Genomic DNA, 26,979 nt, shown 5'->3' with positions numbered 1-26,979 from the left:
CATTTAAGAGAGATGCAGTTGTAAAGAATAGGTATTCTTAAACTAGGATCAATGAATTTATGAAGTTTTTTTTAATACCGATAAAGCATATTTCAATATTTCCTTTCTAATTTTAGATATTTTATTTTATTCATTTAAAAATAGTATCCTCTGAGGGGTTCATAGACTCCACCACAATGCCAAGGAGGTAAATGAAAACACACAGAAAGGAAAAAACTCTTGATAAAGAAGCTGCTTTGTGTATGATCCCTATTTGGACTTCATAACAAGGAAACACGACACAGGTTCACAAAAAACTGATCCTCCCAGACAATCACAGTAAATTCCTTGCAGTTCCAACAATTTAATAGAAGAAAAACCTGTCTTTGGAATGTTTAAGAAAACTCCTAAATAAAAAATAGAGCTAAGATGGAATATTAGAGGCAAGAAATCAAATTCCCTCCAAATAACTTTAAAAAGTGCCTCAAACCAGTTCCAATGATCTAGTGATAAAGAGCCATTTATACCCACAGAAGGGAACTGAGTGGAGATCACAATATAGCATTTTCACTCTTTTTGTTATTGTTTCCTTGCATTTTGTTTTCTTTCTCATTTTTTTTCCTTTTTTGATCTGATTTTTCTTGTGCAGTGAAATAATTGTATTAAAAAGTATACATATATTAGATTTAATATATATTTTAACATGTCTAACATATATTGGACTACTTGCCATCTGGGGAAGGAGGAGGGGGAAGGGGGGAAATTTGGAACACAAGATTTTGCAAGGGTCAATATTGAAAAATTATCCATGTATATGTTTTGAAAATAAAATAAAATAATGCCTCAAATTGAATTCTGGAGCAGCAAAACCAAGAACAGGTCAGGATGAAACAAGTTTCCAGTCCCAAGTAACTTTAAGAAGCTAATAGAAAAAAATATATTTGATGTATTTTAACATGTCTAACATATATTGATTACTTGCCATCTGGGGAGCGAGGAGGGGGAAGGGGGGGAAATTTGGAACACAAGATTTTGCAAGGGTCAACTAGTGCATATCAAGACATGCTGTGGCAACACAGCAGCAAGAGGTCTTGGAGGTGTTCTGTGTAATGACTGCGTATTTAAAGTCAGCCGGAGTCAGGAATTCAGGTTAAGGGAAAAATCTTCAATATTTATTGAAGTGAAGAGGTGAATAAAGATTGCAATAGCAAATATAGGCAAGAAAGATTGCGATAGCAAATATAGGCAGTTGCGACAGGAAGCCAGCTAAGAGAGAGTGACGCGAGCCGAGCCAATCGTAGAGCCAACCGTGGCAATGGCAGTCCCAAAAGTCTCTCCTCCCCTTCCTTTTCCACTCCCCTGCCTCCACCCACCAAAATCGTCATTTCCTATACAACACATCAGGACTTGCACAAACAGTGGGTGGGGGCCATTCTTTCTCCAAGCTTACATATTAATAGAGTATGGTCCAATTACTATTTAGCCTCATGTGCTTGGGACCTCAGTGCATCAACTCAAGCCTCAGCCCATTACAGTTCTGTGTCAGGGACAGTGGAAGCTTCAAGAGCTCTCAGTCCACAGAAGGGAAGGGGATCAGAAAACTAGTCAGAAAGAGCTTACAGGCTTTTTGCTGGCACTGGGTGCAAGAACCTGGTGCATTGCCTACACAGTGTTCTGGGTTGCAGTTCTGGAAAAAAAATCAAGAAAATCAAGGGAATAAATATATATTTGTGTGTGTGTGTGTGTGTGTGTGTGTGTGTATATATATATGTATGTGTATATATACGTGTGTGTGTGTGTGTGTGTGTGTATAATTTTGAAGAAAGGAGGCTTAGCAGAACCAGATCTCAAATTGTATGATGCAGTAGTCATTATCAAAACTATTTGGAACCAACTAAGAAATAAGAGTGGTGAAGCAGTAGAATAGAGGAGGTACACGACAGTAAATGACAATAGTAAATCTAGTGTTTGATAAACCTCAAGATCCAAATTTTTACATCAAAAATTCACTATTTGACAAAAATTGTTGGGAAAAGTAGAAAGCAGTTCCAATTCTGGCAGTTTTTGGCAGATATAGACAAATATATTACACTGGATACTAAGAAGATACACAATTTGGACATAAAGGTTGATATGATAAGCAAAAGAAGGAAGCATAGAAAGGTATCCCTCTAGGTAAGAGAAGAATTTATGACCTAATAAGAGAGAGAAAATATTACAGAATGATTACATTAAATTAAAAAGGTTTTGCACAAACAAAACTAACAGTCAAAATTAGGAGGAAAGCAGAAAGCTGGGGAGAGGAAGGCTTTTACAGCAAATTTCTCTGATAAAGACCTCATTTCTGCAATAAGATTATGAGTTATTCCTTACATAAACTGTTGCTAAGTGAAATGAGCAGAACCAGGAGATCATTATACGTGGCAATTTTCAATATTCTTTTCAATACTGAGATAATTCAGGCCACGTCCAATGATCTTGTGATGAAGAGAGCCATCTATACTCAGACAGAAAATTGTGAGAACTGAGTATGGATCAAACATAGCATTTTCACTCTTTTTGTTGTTGTTTGTTTGCATTTTATTGGCTTTCTCATTTTTTTCACTTTTTGATTTGATTTTTCTTGGCAACATAATTGTATAAATATGTATACATCTATTGGATTGTATATATTTAACATGTTTAACATATGTTGGATTACTTGTCATCAAGGGGAGAGGGTGGGGGTAAAAAGAGGGAAAAATTTGGAGCATAAGGTTTTGTAACAATCAATGTTGAAAAATTATCCCTGCATATGTTTTGAAAATAAAAAGTTATAATAAAAAAGGGAAAAAAAGAATGAATCATTCCCTAATTGATAAATAATCAAAGGATTTAAATCAGCAGTTTTCAGAAGAAATCAAAGCTATCTATAGTCATATGAAAACTGCTCTAAATCATTATTAGAAAAATATAAATTCAAACAACTCTAAGGCACTATCTCACATCCATGGAATTGGTTAATATGACAGAACAGGGAAATGACAAATGCCGGAGGGAATTCTGAACTATTCAACCATTCAGGAAAACAATTTGGAAGTATACACAAAGGACTACAAAACTGTGTATATTCTTTGATCTAGCAATCTAGAGTGATTTACTAGGTCTGTAGCCTAGAGACCAAAGAAATAGGGAAAAAACACTGGATGTACAAAATATTAAAATTAAATATTAATATAAAAAGCAGTTCTTTTGTGGTGTCAAAGAATTAGAAATTAAGAGCATGTCCTTTATTTAGGGAGTAACTGAACAAGGTATAGTACATGATTGAATACAACAATGCTACAAGAAAAGGAGGCTTTCAGAAAAAACTGGGAAAACATATGAACTGGTGCAAAGTGAAGTAAGCAGAACCAGGAGAACATTATATACAGTAACGGTAATATTATATGATGTGGAAGGCATTTCTATGTGATGGGATAGCATATACTCACTTCCACTCCAATGAGATTCTGTCTACAATGGACCTTAAGTTCTTATAGAACTCTAGAAAATATGAGATATACTTCTAAGAGCACAAGTTTAGAAAGACATTTGCACCTGTGAGAAAACAGTAGTTGTTCTCCAAACAAAAGGGTCTTAGTCTCTATACCAACCTTATTGTTGTCCCATACAAGCACAACTCACTTGTAAATAAATTTCCAATCCTGTTATGGTTGCAACATTATTATTTACCAGCTTTGCCAGTGGAAAAATGGAAATATCAAATGATTAAGTCATCTGCCCAAGTTTACACCCTGAGTTCAGGGCCAAACCAGAAAGAAAATCCTTAGTCATTATGTTGTTCTCTCAACCATGATGTCAATATAATGGCTGCAGACTTCAAACAATGAACTTTGTAGGGATATGTTTCACAGAGGGCTTTTAAGGGCCCTTCAAAGGAAAGAAAAAATGGTCACACTTATTTTGCTTAAACAGCAAAGATGTTAAGCTAATGAAGACAAGTAATTTTCCGCAATTTATTAAAAGTCAAGGTGAATACATACAATTATCATTGTCAAATAAAGGTTCAGAAATTTTACATATACATATATATTATAATGGTCTCAAGATAGACCAATACCTAGTAGAGACCACATCTGTAAAATCAGAGATTTTTGAAAGCAAATATTTTAAAATGTATTGTTAAATGAAAAATAATTATGCTGCATAAAACTACCACATAAACACTATAATTTATTTTGGAGAAACCATTCTTTTTTTCTAAAAGTAAATAAATAAGATCATACTTGAAAAAAAAATCAGACATTACAATGCAAGTGAAAGGGAGCCAAGGTTAATCTGGGTAAATTCAGAATGGCAAACAAATACAAGCTGTTCACAACTGGTTACACAAATGGCTCATCTTCCCTAGCCCTTTCTTCACTCACAGACCTCCGCCCCATTCCATTTACAAGACAGCTCTTTCCCCAACAGCTAAACTTAATAACTCCTATTATTCCTCGAGTCTTTACAATCCTACCTTCCTTCCACCATCTACTTTTCAAGAGTTCAAACACAAAAAAGCTCCACTGATCAAACAGGAATTTCAGTGTAGATATACAAATGGAAATTGTATGAGAAATGGAAATTAGAACCTTAAGAGTAATTACAAAAGTGAAAAATTTTTGCAGAAATGGAATCTCCTTCCACAATCAACCCCTAGTAGTCTTCTCTAAAGTCTTACTGATACATGGGAGATTAAGAAATGGTGATAGATTTTGCTAACGTCAGCTATAGTATAGTGGAAAGAACATTACATTTCAAGACCAAATACTTTAATAGTCTGGGGAGAAAACAAACCCTTTTGAGCAGATTTCTCATGAACAAAATGGGGACAATACATCTATTGTATAATTCACTGAACTATTGTCAACATCGAATAAAATTTTATATGAAAGAATGCTCAGTAAAACATAAAGCAACATAACAAATATAAATTACTACTACTCATATACTAAATTTTCCAACTGACAAGACCCTTTATGTCAAGCAAAATTATTTTTAAATTTAAAAAGGTGTTTAATTTTAAATTTTTATTAAATTTAAATCAAAGTATTTGAATCAAAAATAAAATATTTAAATCAAAGAAACTAAATAGTATGCATCTATTTTTAGATAATTAAAAGACCTCACATTTTAAATGTTAGCTATTTCCCATCATTTCAGCCTTTACTAAAACTGACCTTGTCCCCTGAGGAAAGTCCTTTCAAAGAAAGGCATTCATGACCAGAGAAAAAGTTAGGTGTTTCCTCCTAGAAGCATGTATTTACTCATTGTAGAGAAAATGGATGGAGAGATGATTATCAGATGCCTGTTCAACGAGCATGCAAAACTACTCAGCTTGGTCACCTGATTACTGCTACAAAAACAATTATTCATTACATTGGTTTCAGACCTGGTCAAGGAAGCATTACAAGGGTCACTCTAGTATGGCTGAACACAATAAGAGGTCTGTACCAAAGTAAATATTCCTGTCCTGTATCATTTCCTCATGTCATTAGAGAGATTCCATGGTTTACTACCATTCTTACTCTACCAGTTTCTTTCTTTGTCCAGAAGTTGTGTACCATTTACCCATCCGCAAACTTTTGCTTTCTGCATTTCCTAAGTATTCATATTGTTATTGCTGCTATTGTCATTTTTAGGGCACCTCAACTTTGGTTTTACTGGAATATTTTTTTACTTTTGACCTCCAAATTCATTCTCATCCAAGAATTGCTGGAACTCTCATTAAGCAAAAATTTTGCAAAAATAACATGATTAAAAATACTGACTAGTCAGTCAACAGATTGGCTCTAATGTCAACTTTAATATTTATTACCAATGTAGTCTGAGCCTCCAATTTTCTCATCTGTAACATGAGAAAATATTTGGTCTCCTTATTTCATAGAATTGAAACAAGGAATTAGTAAGATACTGTATGCAGAAAATCTTTTAGCCATTAACTTATAAGATTCAATTAGTGCATGGAGGATAGTTTTTTTTTTTTTTTTTTTTACTCAGGACAGTGAGATTTTTCAACTGATCATGTGCCCATTTACAAAAAACCTTGTAAAATGGCAAACTATCATTACATCTGTTATCTTACACAGCATACATATAATTGTATCTGTATAATTTCTACACATTCCTCGGTATTTAAGACTTAGTCATTACAAAGTATTATTACATGGCATAAAACAGTACATAATAGTCATACAAATTGCTGGATCCAGAAAATCCAGAAAACAAGTGAAAAATAAGAAAAGTGTAAGAAAGGATAACGGCACAAGAAGGGAGGAGGAAAGGAGAGAGAAACACAGAGAGACAGACAAAAAAAAAAGAAAAATCAGAAATCAGAAACACTACAAGAAAAATTTAAAATATGAAGAATCTTGAAGAATTATTTCAGTAAACAAAATTTTTGAAATCCCCAATGAAATCATTTTCAATATCAATGGGAAAAAATTACAAGAGACTCCATCATAGATCTTTTCCTCTTCTAAAGAATTTTAGAGTAAATAAAACAAGAATATTCCTTCCATTTTCATAAAACATATCGCCAAGTCACACATTATTTTTCTAAGAAATTAATTAAACAGATGGGGCAAAGAAAACAATTCAGATTATTCAATGTATTTCTTGAAAAGCAAAGTTAGATAATCGCAATCATTTCTGAGAATATCCAACACTAGAACTGATATGGGGATTTCCAAAAGGAAGTTCCACATCTTTGACATAAGACATTATAAGAAAATAACTTATTATTACAGTCTTACTGTTTAAGTTAGTCAATTTCTTGGTAATAACAGGAGCCAAGACAGAGCCCAAATTTTTCATAAGACTAGTATTTCTGCCAGTCTCCAGTCTATTTCCTGATACTGTGGGAAATAAAATACAGCTTTGGCAAGCTTCATCTCTTTATAAAGTATCCCCACCCTTCCCTCACCAGGTTACAATGTAGAACAAGTATATCACTATACCCTGGATCATCATTTGTTGTCCAAGATCTGTGTATGTTTCCAAATATATAGATATCAACATTTTTATCTATCGTTAAATATTTTTATGATCCCATCACACATTAATATCATCTCCAAAATACACTCAATATCATCTAATTTGTAAAACAGCTTCCTGAAAACCTGTACTTAAATGAAATTTCAATGAATCAACTCTTAATTTTTCTTACCTCCTGAATTCACCCTTTGGGATGAATTTTCTTAAAGTAAAACCCCATTAGAAATGAAATAGTCCATCCACGTTCAAAAGCAACTGAAATTGTTGAGGGTTTTGTTTTTTTTTTTTGAGTGGGTAAGATATTCATAAACTTTGTATGGACAAAGAGTGTTAAAATATCCCAATGAGGATAAAGCCAAGAAAGGTCCCATACATATTGACAATTCATAGCTCTACTTTTTAGTCTAGCAAAGAACTGGGGGGAAGGTAATACCCCACTCAGTTACAGAATGGCTAAGAAAGCTGTCATATATGATTGCTATGCTGTAAGAAGCAGTGAATAATATTAATGAAGAGCAACATGGGAAAACTTATATGAACTGATGCATAAAAGCCCCAGAAATGTATAAATCAGGACTTCAATAAGGCAGATGGAAAGAATAAAACAAAACTGAACAAAATAATTACTATGGCCCTTCCCTACAGAGACGAGAAGCTAGAGGTATGAAACACCATATACATGTCAGACTCAGTTTACATGTTGGTTATTTTTGCTGAACGAACTAATTTTCCTCTTTTTTATTCATCTCTTGTTACAAGGATTGGCTCTCTGAGTCCAGAAAAGAAGAAAATTATATTTGTAAGTAAAAATAATATAAAAACAAAAGCTCTTATTTTTAAAAAATGTAATGATATAACCAATCTCATTTTTATTTTAAAATTTTTGAAGGAGGAGGCTACTTCTTGACAACTGCTTCCTGTCTAAGGCCCTTTTTGATTCCTGAAACACCAAAGTGATCAAGAGAATAGAGTCTTGGATCTGCAGTCTCAAAAGACCCAAGTTCAAAAATCTGATTAACTTACTAGCTCTATGATTCTGAGCAAATCACGTAACAGTCTATCTCAGTTTCCTCATCTGCCAAAAAAAAATCTGCAAAACTTAGAGATAATTACAGCACCTCCTTCTCAGGGTTGTTGTGAGGATTAAATGAGATGATAATTATAAGCCATTTAGCACAGTGCCTGGCACATAGCAAGTGCTACATAAATGCTAGTTATTATTATTATTATTATTATTATTTATCACCTAAGAGTAAGAGCATATACAATATTTCACAACTGTTTCACCCAAGTCTGTAAAGAAAGGGGGAAAAAAAAATTACCATACTCAAGAATAAGCATGATTAAATACTTCAGGAAATTTGAAAAAGGAAGCAGTAACAACTCAGAAGAGAATAAATGGTCCTCATAAACCCATTTCTCAAGAAGAAGTCAGCTGTTACCCACCCCCTCATTTGCTTAGCCAGAGTAGATCTCTATGAATGAATCACCTCCCTGGAGAAGCTTACCTTGTATGGAATGGAAATTAGGTGCCTGCCTTCAGTGCCTGATCATCATTCCAAGGAAAAGGAGAAAGCTGCAAGAACAGAATGGCACAGTTTATAAGTGTCACAGTAACATAATTCCATGTTCATTTTAATACTGAATTCTGCTAAGCTAAAATTGCTTTACTTTATTGGCAAACCACACAAGCGAGACCAACTTGGTACCTATCCTCATTTGACAGAGAGGCAGTGGAGTAGGTAGATAATAATTCTTTTAAACATAACGTTACTCTATTTGAACAAAAGCATAAATTTATACATCATAATTTCAGATTTTCAAGAGATCTTGGAGGCATAGAAATCTGGTAAAACATAATGATAATGCTAATAATAACATTCTAGCTGCAACAACCTAACAAATTTGTTAGTTTCCTCCTCAAGTACAACAAATAGCTCAACTTTTCTTCTAGCTTCTGGGGAAAAAGAAAATCATGATTCAAAAATCACTATTTTCTAAGACATTTGGCAATATTGCACTTCTGAAGAGAGCTAGATATTATAAAAATTATTTAGGTATTCCCCTATATTGAGTTAAAATTGGTATCCTCATAACACAATTCTGAGCTCAATAGAACGAACATTTTTTTTTTTAAGTTTCATCACATGTTTAACAGATAAGGCATGACTTTCCTGATGATAGTCATTCACTTGCCCAAATCTTCAAATTGGACTAATTAACACTGTACAGACTACACTCTCTGACCACTTTAAATGTCTCTCTTTTCAACAGGCCTAATTTTAAGCAAATATAGAATGTTCCAAGTACTAATACTATGCTGTTTTTTGCATCTTTTAGTAAATGATGATGAGTAAAGAGAATTATTCCTTCTCTGTAAATAATATCATTTTCTTCAAATAGGACTTAGAGTCCTGAGGTCTATAAAAGCTTCTTTCTTTAAACAAAGATAAAAAAACAGAGATTATGAATGTATAGTGTCCTGAATTATTCCCTAAACTTGTCAATCTGTCATTACAACTAATTGAAGTATCTTCCAATAGCACAATATTTAGTGTTTAAAAAGAACCATATAAATATTATGTATCATTCGATCTTTATTTGAGATTCCTAGAATTATTTTACAGGCAAAGAAACTGAATCCTAAAGTAGAAAAACTTGGGAGGAAATAGTACATAGCATTCAGATCTTCTAAATCCAATAATAACTTCTAGTTTATCACCTTGGTCAACAATCTAACTGGTTTCATTGTCAGAAAAACTACCATTGCAATCTCACTCTATTTAATTAGACTAAAACCCAAGACTTAAATTAAGCTCACTCAAATTTTCAGATACTTAAAATTCTAAAAAATAATGCTTCATAAACAAAATATACTGATCTATATTATCTTAGTATTACTAGATTTCATTAGGGTTTGTATTTGGCGGTAAATAGGGGAAGGGTGAGAACAAATGTTCTGCCTTAATTAGATATCAACTTTCTGTTTTTTCATACTCCTCCCTGCTACATTGATACATTATAAAATTCTAAACTTTAAATTTAGGAAATAAGTCCTTAAAGTTCTGATTAAAACAATGATTGTTAGTGTGTATTTTTATCAGTCAATTTCCCATGTCTAGAAATTGCACTTAATTAAGCTGTAATATCCCCAACACAATAGATTCAATCCTGTAAAAGTCACTTTTCCTTCCTTTGATACAGCAAACATCCTGTAAATAACTAATTTCCCACTCTTTTTACTGATTGCTTTTTGTTTACCGAGAGACAGGAAAGGAAATAGCAGATTCTCTATGTAGCAGTCAGAACTAGAAAGTTTTGTTTAATTTCCGAATGTTCAGGTAGTTTATATAAAGCGAGTAGCTATTGTCTTCTGCTATATTTTTGCCTCCAGAAAAGGGGGAAAAGTTTTCAACTTGGCAAAGCCAATACAAACAATAGCAAAAACTTAAGTGCTGCCATATTGTTATAAAAGGAGAAAGGGTCCAGCCATGATATCAGTATGGAGCCCCAAAGCTTCTCCAAAGTCAGTTGAAAGAACTAGATCTTTATTTCTAGACAAGTCTTTCTTTTAGCTCTCCATGTGGTGATATACACAGGGTTTAGAGGAGAGAACTCTGACTAAATATTATCCTGAAGATAAATTGAGTTTATGGGTAGCTAAAATTTATACCAATGGATTCAAGAAAATATGTTTGATATGTATAGAAGAACTGCACATGTTTAACATATATTGGATTACTTTGCCGTCTAGGGGAGTGAGTAGAGGGATGGGAGAAAAATTTGGAACATGAGATTTTGCAAAGTTCAATACTGAAAAATTATCCATGCATATGTTTTGAAAATAAAAAGCATATATATATTTGAAATCAGACCACTTGACAATGCATTCCAAATGCTATGCCTACTTGTCAACCAACCACTGTTTGATGTTTAGTTAAACACATTAAGAAATGGCAGCTAAAACAAACAAAAGAAAAAAAAAACAAAAATAATCAAAATAAATGTCTCTTTAACTAAATCTGTGGGAATTTGTCCACAGGTTGCTATTTCATTTTTTTAAAGCACACATCGGGGAAGGGAAAGCAGGGAGACACAGGCAACTCTGTGAATGACTTTTTCTCCATTAAAAGGAGGCATATTTGATGCATGCATCTAAATCATGGGTAAAATGTCAGTCTAAATTACCAAACATTTATACAAATTTCAAGTAAACCATTATCTAGTTTCAAGAGTCTCCTTCAACAGTGAATTATGCTCCACTTTTATGCAATGTCTAATTCTCAACAATAGTTAAGTACTTGGGCTTCAACATACACATTTACTTTGCAATTTCACATGGCTATTTATATCACAAGGAGAACAAGGATGGAATGTAGGCAGAGAGCCATAACAGCAGTCTGATCGCCCCTTTCCATATTATTTTTCTGTAGAGCTTGGTAGGACTGTTAATGGCAGCATGAGCTAAAGAAGATAACTGGATATATAGACAGCCTCTTTCCAAAACTTGCTCCTTCTTTTAAAAGCTTTTTGACTTTTTAAAGGTCACTGGCTAAATAAATGCAAAATGATCTATGAGCAAGGGTTTGGACTTTGCAAAATTTCAAAAATGGACTTTGCAAAGACTTACATGTGATCTATGTCTTTTTATCATATTGGCAGGAGATGGTGGAATAAGTTTTTCCCCCATCAGGATATAAAGCTTGATAAAGGTGCCATTGTTCTTATTAACTCTAACCATTCTCCCAACCAGCATCATCATTCTATAAACTTTCAGATGAGCAACAAATAGCGCTCCCACTTAGGGCCCTGCTTTCAAGATTACTGACTGCTGGATCTGGCCCGGGGCTTTAGACAGGCCTCAGGTCACACTTCACTTTAGTTTCCAACTCACTCTTGTAGGGTATCTCGGAATCACATGCAAGTTGTAGTCTAATTATGGAGAAAGCGAATGCTGTGAGACTGGCAAACCAAAGAGGAGCAAAAAAATAAAAATTAAAATCTCGTTTTCACATCAGGCCAGTATATTCATGCAAATCAGAGGTGACACATTTCAAGATCTGAAAATTTAGGAGGGAAAAATTCCCTAGGATAAACCAACAAATTCCTACTTTTTTCTTAAAAAGCATATTCTTGGCAATTGGCAGTCTACAACTGAGATGTCAATAGCTTTAGTCCTGGCCCCAAATGTTGCCAAATGAGGCACTGGGAAATAATTAACAAAATAAGTAAAACATCAATAAAACATAATGTATATTTGTGGTTTTCTGAGTCAATAGGTTGCCCATATGTCTTTTTAGTGAGCCCACACACTTACATTTGGGTAAAACACTAGTGATTTAAAGAATATAAATTGAATTTGTGAAGGTTAAGAAACAAGAATAAGTGAAGGATTTCATGAACATTTCTGGTAGAAAAATGGTACCTGAACTGAAATTAAGGAAATATGATAAGTCTGAAAGACAGAGGTAAGAAGGGAGTATATTCTAAGAATACTAGGGAATGGCATGTGTGAAATCACCCAGACAGAAGCTGGAAAGATAAGTTTAGGGAACAGCTGGTAGTGCAATTTGGCTAGAATAGAATGTATTAAAAGGGGCTAAAAATAAGAAGTCTGGAAAGGTAAGGGCCAAAGTTGGATTGTGGAGAATGTACAGTTTTTATTTTATCCAATATAGCAGTGTTTCTCAAACTCTGTGATGTCAGAATTCCTTTATAATTTTAAAAATTAGTTATGATTCCTCCCCCCAAGTCTTCTATTTTATATGGATTATATCCATCAATATTACCATTTTCAATATTAAATTGCTAATTATTTTTATAAAAATATTTTTAACTGCACAGACATAGCCACCACACTCAATCCCATATTCCTGGTAGGTCTTGGCCCTGATCTAATTTATAGAGAAAATAAAGAGCCATACAAATTTATCAATAAAAGAAAATAAGGTGATCAGATCTGTACCTTCTAAATCAGAAGTGAGGAGGCACAGTGAGAATAGAACCTTGGGCATGGAGTCAAAAAAAAAAAACTTAGTTCAAATCTGCTCTCAGGAACTTACCAGCTATGTGAGCCTGGGAAAAACCGCTTAGCTACTATTTCTGAATCTATAAAATGGGAATAATAATAGCACTGAGCTCATAGGAGTGTTGTAAGGGAAAAATGAGATATCTGTAAAAAATATACACAGTAGCTGGAATATACTAAAAGCTTAATAAATGTTTATTTCCTTCCCCCCTTTCTTCCTTACTAGGCAGAAATCATCTTTAAAAGGCTCAGTCCTTGTCCCAGAGTAAAACCAAGAAAACCTTTTCTCTCAAGGAACTTCTCTTAGTCTCAAACTGAATTTATAAAATTTGATGATATCAGTCAATGGTCACGTAGCAAAGACTCAAAAACTTAGAAGTATATAATGAAGTAGAAATAAGCTATGATGTAGCTCAAAGTCAAGGTCATCTCTATTCCCTTTGTCCAATGCCTTCCTCTCAGCCAGCCAGAGGATTGGGGGGGGGGGGGGGGGGGGAAGTTTAGGATAAGATTAAAAATTCAGGGAAAAATTTGCCCACCATTATGCTCTGGGGAAATGGGAAATACTGAACATCATTCTCCCCTCCTGCCACAACTTTGGGATGGCCCAAATATTTGTAAAGCCTCTAGCTCAGTTCTTGGCACAAAGTAGGCCTTATAACTACCACTACTACTACTACTACTATTACCACTGCTATCACTATTATTATTTTGGTGTATACTAACAGAATAGTCTATTTCTTACTAGCATGTACATCATCCACTTGTGTCTCATTTCCTTCTCTCTACTTCCAATATGGCACACCAAAATTTAAGTGGGAGCCCTTGCTTTAAAGCTGAGGGAACCCCAAAATAAAAAGAGCTAAACTGAATGTCTCAGTATATTGTCTAGCCCAAAGGTCTTCTATCCTCCTGGGAAATTTTCCAAAGTTTCTGTGACTCAGGGTCTCAGCTAACTCAAAACTCTCAATATAGCTCATTGTTCTGTGCTGAACCACATTATTTTCTCAGCACTCAGGTAGTTCGTCTTCTTTATTTCTGTGAACACAGCTAAGCAGACAAGGATGAAATGCAAAACATACACCAGCCTCCCCTACCGCCTCTTTAGTCACCTACCTCCAACACAGGGAGGTATGACTACTTGAACAGAAGTTCTCTTTTATTTCCATAACAGCAGACATTGCCCATTCAGATAAAACTTTTTTTTTACAGCCACAAGAATTGTATTACTGTGGATAACTACCAATGGAAACAGAAGTAAATGAAAACCTGTCCTCATCTCAGCAGGACAAAGTGAAAGCTGATCCAATTTAAGCAGTTCCAAGTCCATGTTAGGACTATTTTGTGAATTCAGCCATAAGCCAAAAATTAAAGATGGAAAGAAATAGAATAACTATTTCAAAAAGGACCATACAAGCAGCTATATTCTAAATTACTAGGACTTTGAAGGAAAATAGGACAAAATAACAACTATATACTCAGAGCCTTAGAGTTTTAAAAAAGTGCTAATAAGCATCAATCTTTGATATTCTAAAAGTAGAAAGTTTTTGTTTTAATAAAAAAAAAAGTACAAAGTAGAAGACCTCATTAGCAAACATTAAGCATGTCTAAGTGTCTAGACCATAGAAATAACTGAGTAGGGACCATATGGTCACACCCTTGGACACCTGTGTGACTCTGGGCAAGTTTTCTGTAAAGTGAGGATAAAAATAGTCCCTACTGAAAGAGACCCACATGTGTAAAAATGTTTCTGGCAGCCCTTCTTGTAGTGGCAAGAAACTGGAAACTGAGTGGATGCCCATCAGTTAGAGAATGGCTGAATAAATTATGGTATATGAATATTATGGAATATTATTGTTCTGTAAGAAACGACCAGCAGGATGATTCCAGAGAGGCCTGGAGAGACTTACATGAACTGATGCTAAATGAAATGAGCAGCACCAGGAGATCACTGTACAAGGAAACAACAAGATTATAGGCCAGTTAATTCTGATGGACGTGGCTCTCTTCAACAAGATGATTCAAACCAGTTCTAATAGACTTATAATGGAAAGAGCCAATGGCATCCAGGGGAGGATTATGAGGAACTAACTGTGAATCACAGACATAGCATTTTCACTTTTTGTGTTTGCTCGTATTTTATTTTCTTTCTCATTTTTTCCCTTTTTGATCTAATTTTTCCTGTTCAGCATGATAATTGTGGAAATATGTATAATGTTTAACCCTATATTGAATTACTTGCTGTCTAAGGGAGGGAATGAGGGGAGAGCAGCAAGAAAAATTTGGAATACAAAAGTTTTGCAATTGTGAATGTTGAAAACTATCTAATGCATATATTTTGAAAATAAAAAGCTTCAAAAACAATAACAAAAAATGATAGTCTCTACTTCCCAGGATGGTTATGAGGATCAAATGAGATAATGTTTATAAACAAGCTCAGTGCCTGGCAAACACAGCTATTCCCACTGAAGTCAGTGCTCTTGTCAAGGTACCACATTGTCTGCCATGGTTACTATCCTGCAGTAATGTCTTCACTGATGGCGTCCCTACTTGCTATTTTCTCTGCAAAGACACCACAAAGGATTGCCATTTCCTTCTCCAGCTCATTTTGCAAATAAGGAACTGGAATAAAGAGGGGTAAGGGGGTTCCCAAATCACACAGCTGCTAATGTCTGAGGAAGGCCGAGTTTGAACTCAGGAAGATGAGTGGGTATTGTATTGTATCCATTGTACCACTTACCTGCGCCTCCGTCTCCTCTTACCTAGATTCAACAAACAGGTAACCTAAAGAGCATATATTTAAAATTCATTCAGCAAAACAGATTCCATAAGCATCTAAAATCAGTCAATAAGGGAACATGCAGAAAGAACTCCCAACTGCTTACTGAACTTCATCCAGTTACTTTTTCTTTAGACATTTCCCTGACCAGAAGAAGACAAGACCTTAAAACAAACAAACAAACCCCAGTAAAAATTAGAGACATTGTATTGCTATTTTAAAGTCCTATGTTTTCATGGGTAAGCATAAATATTTACTTTGGCAGAATCACAAAGTTTAGTGAATGAAAGTATTTAAAAACTAACTGCAGTGTTTAAGGGCAGTTAGATTTCAACATTTCACTACCAATTTATACTAGGGAGAACTCTATTAAGTTTAATTCTAACCACTCTTTGATGCAAAAAATATCAACAAACCAATCTGTGTACTTCTGTAATATAAGTGATAGCTACTCATAAAATAATTCCAAATTCTATTTAGGAAAGCACTCTTTCATCTCTTTTATGAGAAAGGTTGAGAGGGGAAGCACCAATAATATACAGAAAGAAAAAAAAAGGTTAGAAAAGGAGCTATTGAGAACTGGAGAATGCTAGTAATGAAATACAAATCATTAAAAGCTGTTCAAACATGAAGAAAATATTTGGGCTTTCCATTTTATTTCATTGAGCCATTAAAAAAGCATATCATGATTTTCTTTTGACACAAATAAATGAAAAATCAGCTCAGAGAAACTGAATTTTGATCCTACCAGGAATCCCTTAAATTCTTTATCCAGTCAAGATAGAGCACCAGCCCTGAAGTCAGGAGGACCTGACACTTTGACCTCAGACACTTAACACTTCCTACCTGTGTGACCCTGGGCAAGTCACTTAACCCCAACTGTCTCAGCCAAAAATAAAAAATCTTTACCCAAATTATATTACCAAGATACTATGCTTTCTTACAGATTCACCAAAAGCCCATTACATTATCTTCCAGTATCCTTAAAACAGGATCATACTGTGGGAAGGGCCATTGAAAGTTTACCCCCTCCTCACCTCTATCTCTTGACTGATCCCCTACTTTCCTTCAAAGCTCAGGTTAAACATTGGAATATTCAGCCCCACCCCAACTGGTAGCATCCTCCATTACCTTAGTATTTATTTTCTACATCATTATTTTTGGCCTCTCTAATCCAATAATATCTAAGCTGTTGAGAGCAGGGATCATTTAATTTTTGTCTCCATTAGTATAGTGCCTCACTTGTTAATTGGCCGGCTCCCTTTTTTCTTTGCAATTTTACAGGACAATGGATTCTATCCAGCACTTTTACCCTTTGCAAATTTGTTAGAAAAATAAAAAATAAAGCATGCTGTATATTTATCCACAAGACAAAGGAGAGATGAATAGTAGTAAGCTGCAGCAATGAATTATAGAACAGAAATAGGATATAAGAGAGTTATATAATATTGATTGGGGAGGAATCCTTTTTAATTACTTCTAAAGTTTCTTATACTCTGAATACAAAAGATATTGTGCTGAATTGTATACTGGGACCAGTTCAAGTCTCAACTTAAGCTACAACTTATCTGGAATATCAGGAGGGGGGGGCTAGCCCACAATAAATGATAGGGGTACTCAAAAATTTCAAGAACTTTTTATAAGAATGTAGACCCCTCCTGTCTATTACTTAATTTTGTTCATTCCTACTGCACTTTGGCCAAAGTTTTGCTTGTTCTCTCAAATCCTGCCTCATGGATGAATCTTATCTATACAAGTCTAAATAGAGAGAACTGGAATCAGGAAAATCTGAGTTCAAATCAGCCTCAGAGCTGTATGATCTGGCAAAGGCACTTAATCCAACTATTTACCTCAGTTTCTTCAACTGTAAAATGCACCTAATAATAGCACTTGAATCACAAGGTTGTTGACCAAATCAAATGATAAATTTTGATTTGTTTGTGAAGGGCTTAGCACAAACTTGCTTTATGACCTTGAACTCCAGAAGGATTCCCTGTTGACCTGGGACTTGCACACCCAACAAGCCTTCCCAGGCTGCTACAGAAGACCTCAGCCACTGCATCTTTAGTGATGTCCACTGGACACAAAACTGGCCTGTTTTTCATTAGTATCAATGCTCTCCATTTTTATCTTCACTTTACTTTCTGTCCTTATAAGAGTTTCATCAATTGCATTTTAAAACAAATTCAAAATTTGATATGAAAGAAAAAAGTTTCCCATCAGTAAAAAATTTGGCAAGCTTATTATGAAGATCAATGAAAGAAAATTATTTTTCTTATCTTTATTATAACTTAATAGAATTGAAAAGATTATCTAATCCAAACCCCTAATTTTATAGATGCAGAGGAAAAAATCATACAGCTAGAATACAGAATATCCAGGATGATGACTCAAGTGTTTTAATTCCTGATTTAGTGCTCTTTCCACCATACAGTGAAAATTGTCTAATATAAAAGCTAAATTTAGTTCATGTGAAGGTTTCTCCATATAACCCCATCACCAGGAATACTAGATTTTTCCTCCTTTGTTAATTTAATTTCACAAAAATTCCTTTAGAATATCTTTCCACAAACCCATACCAAAAAATAAAAATAAGAGGCAACTAGGTGGTACTGTGGATAGAGCCTCCTGAAGTCAGGAGGACCTGAGTTCAAATATGGTCTCAGACACATAACACTTCCTAGTTGTGTAACCCTGGGCAAGTCAGTTAACCCCAATTGCCTCAGCAAAATAAATTAAATAAATGGATGGATGGGTGAATGAATGAATAAATAAATAAATACAAAAATAAAAAGTCAATGAGCTTCATTGTAAAAGAATATTTCCTCATTAATGGAATGAAGAAATATAGAATATGTTTTCGAATAAACATTGAACAATCTTAAGAATCAATTTGACAAGCTTATAATGCATAAAATCCAATTAAATGTTAAATATGAGATATAGGAAGAGAGGTTATAGGAGTTTCCTCATGCTTATATTTTGGGAGCAAAAAAGATATTAAACTGATTTATTGTTAGAAATTCAGAGTGGCTTACCATTCTGTACATCTTTGATTATAATTAGTATATTCAACATTCTTACAAATGTGGCATTGTATATCCAATGTATTTGGGTACAGAACTCCAAAAAAAGGAATGGAAGAAAATCAAAATTGTCAACATCTTTAGAATTGCTTTTAATAATGTTCCCAAACCCTAAATGAAGATATCATTTGCAAATGGTAATTGCTAAAATATAGTCAAATAGAATTGAGTAGGAGGACTTACTAAAACAAAAGGCAAGATTTTATTTTATTTTAAGATAGAAAAATATAATGATAATTCTTAAAGGTCATTTATTACAACCCTCTCATTTTGTGGATGAGAGAACAAGCTAGGAGAAATTAATATTTTTATACTTGATGCTTTTATCTTCTGCCAATCAGGAAAGACAACAGAATATCCTGAATACCATTTATCCAAGAAAAGTTCCTGAAGTTACCATTTGAGTCAATATAAATATGGACCCAACAATTAAGAGTAATATTTCCCCTAATTCATACTCATTCTTACTCATTCCCAATCATTTCTGCTGAGTATAGGCAATTTCCTAACTTTGATTTCACTGATGTATTAGGACAAAAAAAAAATCTAGGCTCAAAATTGGTGAAGAGAACTGGGTGGGAGATGGCCATGGCCCACTTCAACCACTGAAGGCAATGTATCAGCTAAGCACAAAGGGAGTCCTTGCAGCAAGGGCCAATTCAACCAGTTGTCCATGCCAGCTGGAAAACATGGCAAAAACCCATCTGGGAAGCACAGGAGCTGAGTCATCCACAGGTGTCTTTTCAGACTCACCGGTATGTCTTTTAATTAGGGTTTGACACCATTTCTTTTCCTATATTTTCTATTCTAAAGTTTTCGTTTTCTGCAATTCTTTTGTCATATTTTGTTATTTTTTTAAGTGCTGGCACTAGTACACACACACACTCTCTCTGGTCTCTAGAAAATGAGACTCATTGGAGAAAAAAAAATAAGAGTACCTAGAAGTGATAATGCACTTAAGTGGGAAAAATGTTTTAAAATCCCAATAGGGAAAAAAACAGCTCAGGAAGAAAACACACTTGGGGGGGGGGGTGGAGAGAGAACAGGGCAACTTTAATCCTGTGAGGTTAAAGATAAGTTCTTATCCTATCCCCTTCAGATGTTTTAATTTTAAAATCTGTATTATATGGGATACTCTATGAAAAAAAAAAAGTACTAGTCCTTCAGAATAAACATTCTGAAGCCACTGGATCATGTTGACATGATAAGAACACTCCCTCCTCCAAGTACCCTGTTCCTATAATAAACTGTTTTTCAGTTTTAACAAACCAAGCACTTGTTTTCTATTTACAATAAATACTGACAGGGGAAGGAGAAAACAAGCTATGGGGAAGGAAGAAAAAAGGAAGAGAGAATATAATTACTCTGTCTCTTTATTTCTGGGTAGCAGCCTACTGATAGGAAGAGGAATATTTAGCATACACACATTTACAGACGCTTACTTCTTGAATTAAAATGGGAAACTGCCTAGAACAAAGTCATAGACATGGAATAATTAGCAGTGGAGACCATCTTACTTTACAACACACCAGATACAATTACTTTCAGTCCATCTTTAGAGGCAAAAACATTTGAACTGGCAGATTTGAGGAGGAACACCTGCTGCTTGTTTAAAAAAAAATTCTTAATTTTGGGGGATGATCATAGCAACCAGAAATGTACAAATCCAAAAAAGCAAGGGAGATTTGATTAAAGAAGATCAAGCACGTGAATTTCAAATCAACTCCCTTGCAGAATCTAAAATATGAGACTGGGGAGACTGAGTCCAAGAGAAATTTAAGTAACTGAACCATGATGAATTTGAACCTACATTCCTTTGTGTCTGAACTTGATGAGAACTATAGAAGGTAGAAAAATAAACACTGAGCTAAATGAGCTGTCCAAAACCAATTATTTAAGAAGTAGATGCAAGAAGACAGAATTCTAGATTTTAAGGGCAATTACCTCCCACAATCTGCCCACTAGACTTTTCTGCCTCCTTTCCACCAAATTTTAACAAATTAGCCACAAGGCCTTGTCTATCAATCTACATGTGAACTAGGCAAGAAATGACTCATGGCGCTGATTGTCCCAATGGGAAAAAAAATTGATTAGGAAGCAACAAGATCATAAAGATGGAGGCAGGAGAAACTTGGGGATGTCACCCAATTCAAATGTACCATGTAGCTAGGTGAGCAAATAGGTAAGAAGACTTAAAAGGTGACACCAAACACTCTGTCTACTTCAGTTTCCTCAGCTGTAAAATGGGGATCATAATAGCACTCACTTCCCCAGATGATTGTATGAGATACTAATTGTAAAATGCTCATTCACTGAATTTTTCATGTATTGAACATTATATGTAAGTTGTTAGTTATTACTAAACAGGTGAGAAAAAGTGATGATGATGATGATGATGATGATGTGATGATTATAGATGAGGAAAAATGAAAGGCTGGAACAATTAAAAGAGAGCTAATAAGTGAACCCAAGCTCTCTTGACTCCAAATTCAATTTTCTTTTCCATTGCCTTGTGTTACTTTCTTAGTTTCTATCAAGTTAGTATAGATCAAAATTTTATGAATAGAAGATGAAATGATCATAGAAAATGGAAGCTAATTTTTTTCTAAACAAATTTATTTGAAACACATTCCAAATATTCTTGTATTTCAGATATAAAAAAGGATTAAGGGGCCCTCTGAAACTTAATGTTACAACTGTATCCACTTCTGCTCTTGCTAACCTTCCTTTCTTCCCTCATTGGCTTCAGAGAAATGTATGATGTGAAGATTCTGCTAAGGAATACAAAAGTGGGTTCATATTATATCAAGTGAGAGTGGGAGCAGAACACTCATTTGGAAATGGGGGTGCATTGGAAGGAATGATAAACTCAGTGTCAAAAAGACAAAGGCTCTTGTCCCAACATTAACACTAACCAGCTCCTTGGCAAGTTCTTTAGTTTATCAGTTTAGGATGAAATCTAATAATAGAAAACCTAGTATGTTTAGTGATGAAAGCATCCCTGAACAATTATGATGCTAGAACACCTCAACCTTTATTAAGACCTCTTTGCAAACAATAGGAATCAATAGCAATCCTTCAGTCCAGGGTACTTTTTCCCCCTAGCAATTACAGTTCCAATATAATGTACTATGTTCAAAGCAAAGGACCTAAGTTAAATCATTTCTGTTACTTAGCACTTACTTATCACTTAAACCAATTTAGGCTATAGTCTCCTCAATTATAAAATTAAGGTGCTGGAAAAGATTACATCTAAAAATTCCCTCTAGTTCTAAATCTAGGTGTTGGAGTTCTAGCCCTAGACTCGGAAGGATCTGAGTTCAAATTTAATCTTAGATGATTATGGGCTGTGTGTCTCTGGACAAGCCATATAACTCTGTCTGCCTCCGTTTCTTCATCTGTAAAATGAACTGAAGAAAGAAAGAGCAAGCCATTTTGGTAGTGTTGCCAAGAAAAGCCCAAATGGAGTCACAAAGAGTTAGATGTGACTGATCTACAAAACAACTAAAGCTCTAAATCTAGAATCCCAAAATATATCCACATACTGCACAAGTAGCCAATAACTACATTAAAGTGTAAAGAGGCATATTTGCTGAACTTTTATCAATTAGATAAGTTACAATAGGAGTTTCAATCATTTAAGAAGCTTTTAGGGCCTTCTCACACAAAGTGCTAAAAATGCCCACTAGATAGTCAAAGAAAATCCAAAATTCAGAGAATACAGATTCCTTCAGGGAGTCTACAATTAAGTCAATCCCCTTTGAACTAAGTCCGGATTTGAAGTCTGTCCTAATTAAATCCCAAAGCTCCCTAGATACCCATTATAATTCATTAGCATTGTATGGAGTGCCATAAAAACGCAACAAATATTTTCTTTCAAGTGTCCCATATTACTACAAAATTTTGCTTCCCTAGACTTTGAACAAAGATGATGCTCTCTTATTGACTATCCTTTACAAGCATTATGGGTCACAGGGAACTACTGGAGCACTCCCCAGCATCAGAGCTCTCTTGCAGAATGGGGCCCCCAAAAGGAGACAGTTAATGACAAAATCTTATAAATACATTCAATGTAATCAAGGAAATCAAGTTATTTGTATCAGGCAAGTGGTTTGGATATATAAGAAATCTTATTGATCAAGACAATATTTCATATGTACGCCACAAATTGCTAAAAGTCCAACAAGAACATTTAAATTATAATATTATCGCATAATAACATGTATCTTAGAGCAAGCATAAAAACAAACACACAATCATAAACTTGAAAAGAAGAGGGAAAAGCTTGAAGGGATTAGGATTAACATTTGGGATACTAATGATTCATCTCAAAAGGGAAACTTCTATGGGAGCAGCTGGAGAAAGACGCTAAGTCAGCATACTAGAGTCACACAGGAAAAATGAAAGTAAGCTCAAAACACAGCAGATTATTTCCAAAATGAGCCAAAGTTAAAGTCTGGCCTAGAACTTTAACTGAGTCTAATTAAACTCTTGCATGGGAAAGGAATGAGATTTTTCTTTTATGCTAACTAAAAATTTCCTATTTACAATGAGCTTAATGTAAATTCAATAGTTCCTATTTTTAGCAGTTACCCTACCATTAGAGCTGAGGAAAAAGAAAAATAAATAAATGAATGAATAAACATGTGTGAATTGCAAAAAAAGATCAATTTTAAATAAATAAATAAATAAACATGTGTGTGAAGTGCAAAAAGATCAATTTAATTTTTTGTTGAGGCAAGATTGTGGAGGTATTCTTCTGTCTTACCGAACTTTCACATGAACTGCTAATAAAACGGAGGAAAAGGAATATCATAGCTTTGTGTTAGAGTCTCAACAACACAATCAAACATTCATCATTTGAAAACCACAGAAAAACTAACAAGAATTAAATGCTCAAGATTTTATTCACTAAACTTGACTTTCTGTAAATGTTTAAATACCATTTGTACTGGGAATAAGCTAATCAAACTCTGACATATAATTAAAACCATGAAAATTTACCTTTTAAAGATTCCATTCTAGATTTTCTTATTTGAATACTAATATATTCATTTTAGGTACAAAAATCAATATGAACCATCAATATATTAGAACTACGATGGGAATTTTCCACATTATATCCCTGGCTCAAGTCTCCTTCCACTCCAATCTACTCTTCACTCAGCTTACAAAGTGCTTTATCTAAAGCCAAAGGTTTGACCATGTCACCCTCAATCCCTTCACTCAATAAACTCCAGTGACTCCCTGATACTTTTAGAATCAAATTATAAAAGCCTCTTTGGCCTTTAAAACTCTTCACAAACCCACCTTTGTATTTCTTCTTTCATTTTATTCCCCATGTCATATACTCTATAATTCAGAAAAATGACCCCCTTACTCGTTCTCACACAGGACAGCCTTTTCCCTTGGCTGTTCCCCCCCCCCCCTTGCCTAGAATATTCTCCCTATTTGAAAAGTACTTGGCAAAGAGTTTGGCATACAACCAGTGCTTAATAAATGCATGTTCTCTTCCTTTTCTACCTCCTAGTTTCACTCAAGTCTCATCTCCTGTAGAATGCCTTTTCTGGTCTCCAAGCGTTCCCCTTCCTTTCATTTAATCCATGACACTGTATATTTCTTGTTTAAAAATGTTTGCAAGTTGTCCCCAGCATGAGAATCTGAGATCCTAAGTCTGTATTTTTGTTTTCCCTTGGATTCCTGGCACATAATAAGTCAATAAAAAACATATTAGCAGAAATTGGTTACATAAAGATATTTTCTGCACATCTTATTAAGCTAGAGTCTCCAACATGGGATACATAAATCATCACTAAACCAAATGCCATCTTTAATCTCTTTCCAACATTCTCTTTGGTAAGATACCCCAACCATTCTTGTGTTACCTTTAGATCCCTTTTCCTTTTACATACATACTCAAAAACAGGGGATTTATGGCCCTCACCAAAACAATAGAAATTTCTACCAAGAAGGATGCCTCTATTTTTTAAATTCTAATGAGCCAATAATAATCAAGTCAATGGGGAAAAAAATAAATTTCTACAAAACCTTTGCCAACAATTATGATGCAGAATCAAAAAGTGGATCTGAATATTCTTAAACTTTCAACCAAAAGCAATTTGACTCTTAGTACACTCAACTCTTTCTTCTTAGAAAGAATAGAAAAAAATCTCAGGAAATAAGGCTCTCAGAACATAGTTCCTGCTAACTTTGAGCTGCTCTCAGAACATAGTTCCTGCTAACTTTGAGCTAACAACTCACTGCTACTTTCAATACAAAAATGAGAAGTCTAAAAGTTTGGGAACTTTACAAACTATTTGATTTTATTTATGATAATCTCCTTTCTGTACAATTTCCTATCTGTACAATTCACTTTAAATACAAATGATTACAAGCAACCATTACAATATGACTTTGAAATAAAAATTTCCATCCTACTATATGTAGTATGTAAAAATGCATTCTGTCAATTGATGGGCCATTTGAAGGTATTCCTAAATCCCAACTTTTTTCATCATTGTGTCTGACTCTTCTTATCCGTATTTGGGATTTTCTTGGCAAACATACTTTGCCATCTCCTTCACCAGCTTCCTGATTTCAGGCCCATCTAATCTAATCTAATCTAATCTACCTACATATGATGATTTCCAAAAAAATTGGTGTATCAAATATTGACCAAAGCAATGTCAGTTTCCCACAGTGACTAGCAACAGGCTTAGGATTCTACTGTTGATGGAAATAGATAATGTCCCCCGCATAATCAGTACCATAGTTCCTACTAACTTTGAGCTGATAGCCACTCTTTTCAACTTTCAACACAAAAAAGAGAAGTCTTAGGATCTGAGAACTTTATCTAATTTTATCTTATTCAAATCACCTCATAATTTTTTGCAAAGTGCATCTATTATTTCCTGCAAAATGAATGTTTTCAGATATTAGGCACACACACACACACACACACATACACACACACACACACACACACACACACACACACACACACACTGTATATGCTCCATCAGTCACTTTCAAAATTCCCCCAATTTAAATGACTGTAGGCCATTCTAATTCACCACCAATACCTTTTCTTTAAAAGGTACCATTCTAAAGGCATCAGAGAATTTAGGGATTTGGGCTACAGGGAGGGAAAGCAAAATAAAATTGATTTTTGAGATTTTAATATATTTATTGATTTTTATTTATTTAATGATTTAACAGGACGTGTTGTTAATTATAGTTCTGCTAATGTTATTCAAGTTAGCTTTGAAATACATTCTCTACTGCTCATTTTTTAAATCTATTGTCTTATTCTCCAACAAATACAGGAAATATAATACAAGGAAAGACTTATGGAATCCTTCCAAGTATTCACAAAGTTAAGAGAAAAATTGTTATGGGATTTCATGAACCTAAAACTAATCCTAAAACTTCACGCTTTCTACTATGTGTCAGTTTTAATAATACCTGAACTAAGTATATTAAATACCTAGCTTTATGTAGCATTTCAAGATTTGCAAAGAGCTGTTTTTATAAATATTATCTCATTTGATATTCAATACAACTCTGTAAAGTATGTAATACTGTTATTCCCATTTTACAGATGAGGAAACAGAAGTGGAGAAAGTTCCCAAGGTCACATGGTGAGAAAGTATCTGAAGACAAATTTTAACTTGGGTCTTCCTGATTCAATCCCCTGTGCCATCAGATGCCTCTTAAAGAAAATCAAACTGGAAAAGAATTGCTCCCCCAATAATTCAAAATGAACTTTTTTGTATTATATTTTGTTCACCAAGATTCATATTTAGAGCTGAATATTTTTAAAAAGTTTATTCTACCTTTGTCATTTATTCCAACTGACTTATCTTAGAATAGCCATGATTGTGCATATTTTAATTTAAATCTCTGTCTGATGTGACAGTAGAAAGAGCGCTGGCATGGATGACAATAATTGTACACCTGTCCCACTGAGCCCCATTTTCCTCAACCATAAAATGGGGATAATTGTGCTTAGAGCATAAAGCTCAGAATCTGTTGTGAACAAAGCATTTTGCCAACCATAAAGCGCCAGAGCTGCTGGTAGCATCATC

General features: G+C 34.4%; 1 long non-coding RNA gene across 1 annotated transcript in view; it reads right to left on the bottom strand.

Annotated features, from left to right (window-relative positions):
• Positions 1–26,979, bottom strand: part of LOC127559660 (uncharacterized) — a 130,927-nt gene that overhangs the window by 65,061 nt on the left and 38,887 nt on the right. Inside the window, exon 2 of the long non-coding RNA XR_007953182.1 lies at positions 8,508–8,575. This is a non-coding gene — a long non-coding RNA (uncharacterized LOC127559660). The remainder of the gene's footprint in view (positions 1–8,507; positions 8,576–26,979) is intronic.

Source organism: Antechinus flavipes, chromosome 4 (genome assembly GCF_016432865.1).
Source record: "Antechinus flavipes isolate AdamAnt ecotype Samford, QLD, Australia chromosome 4, AdamAnt_v2, whole genome shotgun sequence".
Classification (NCBI taxonomy): Eukaryota; Metazoa; Chordata; class Mammalia; order Dasyuromorphia; family Dasyuridae; genus Antechinus; species Antechinus flavipes.
This window is presented reverse-complemented; position numbering and strand designations above follow the sequence as displayed.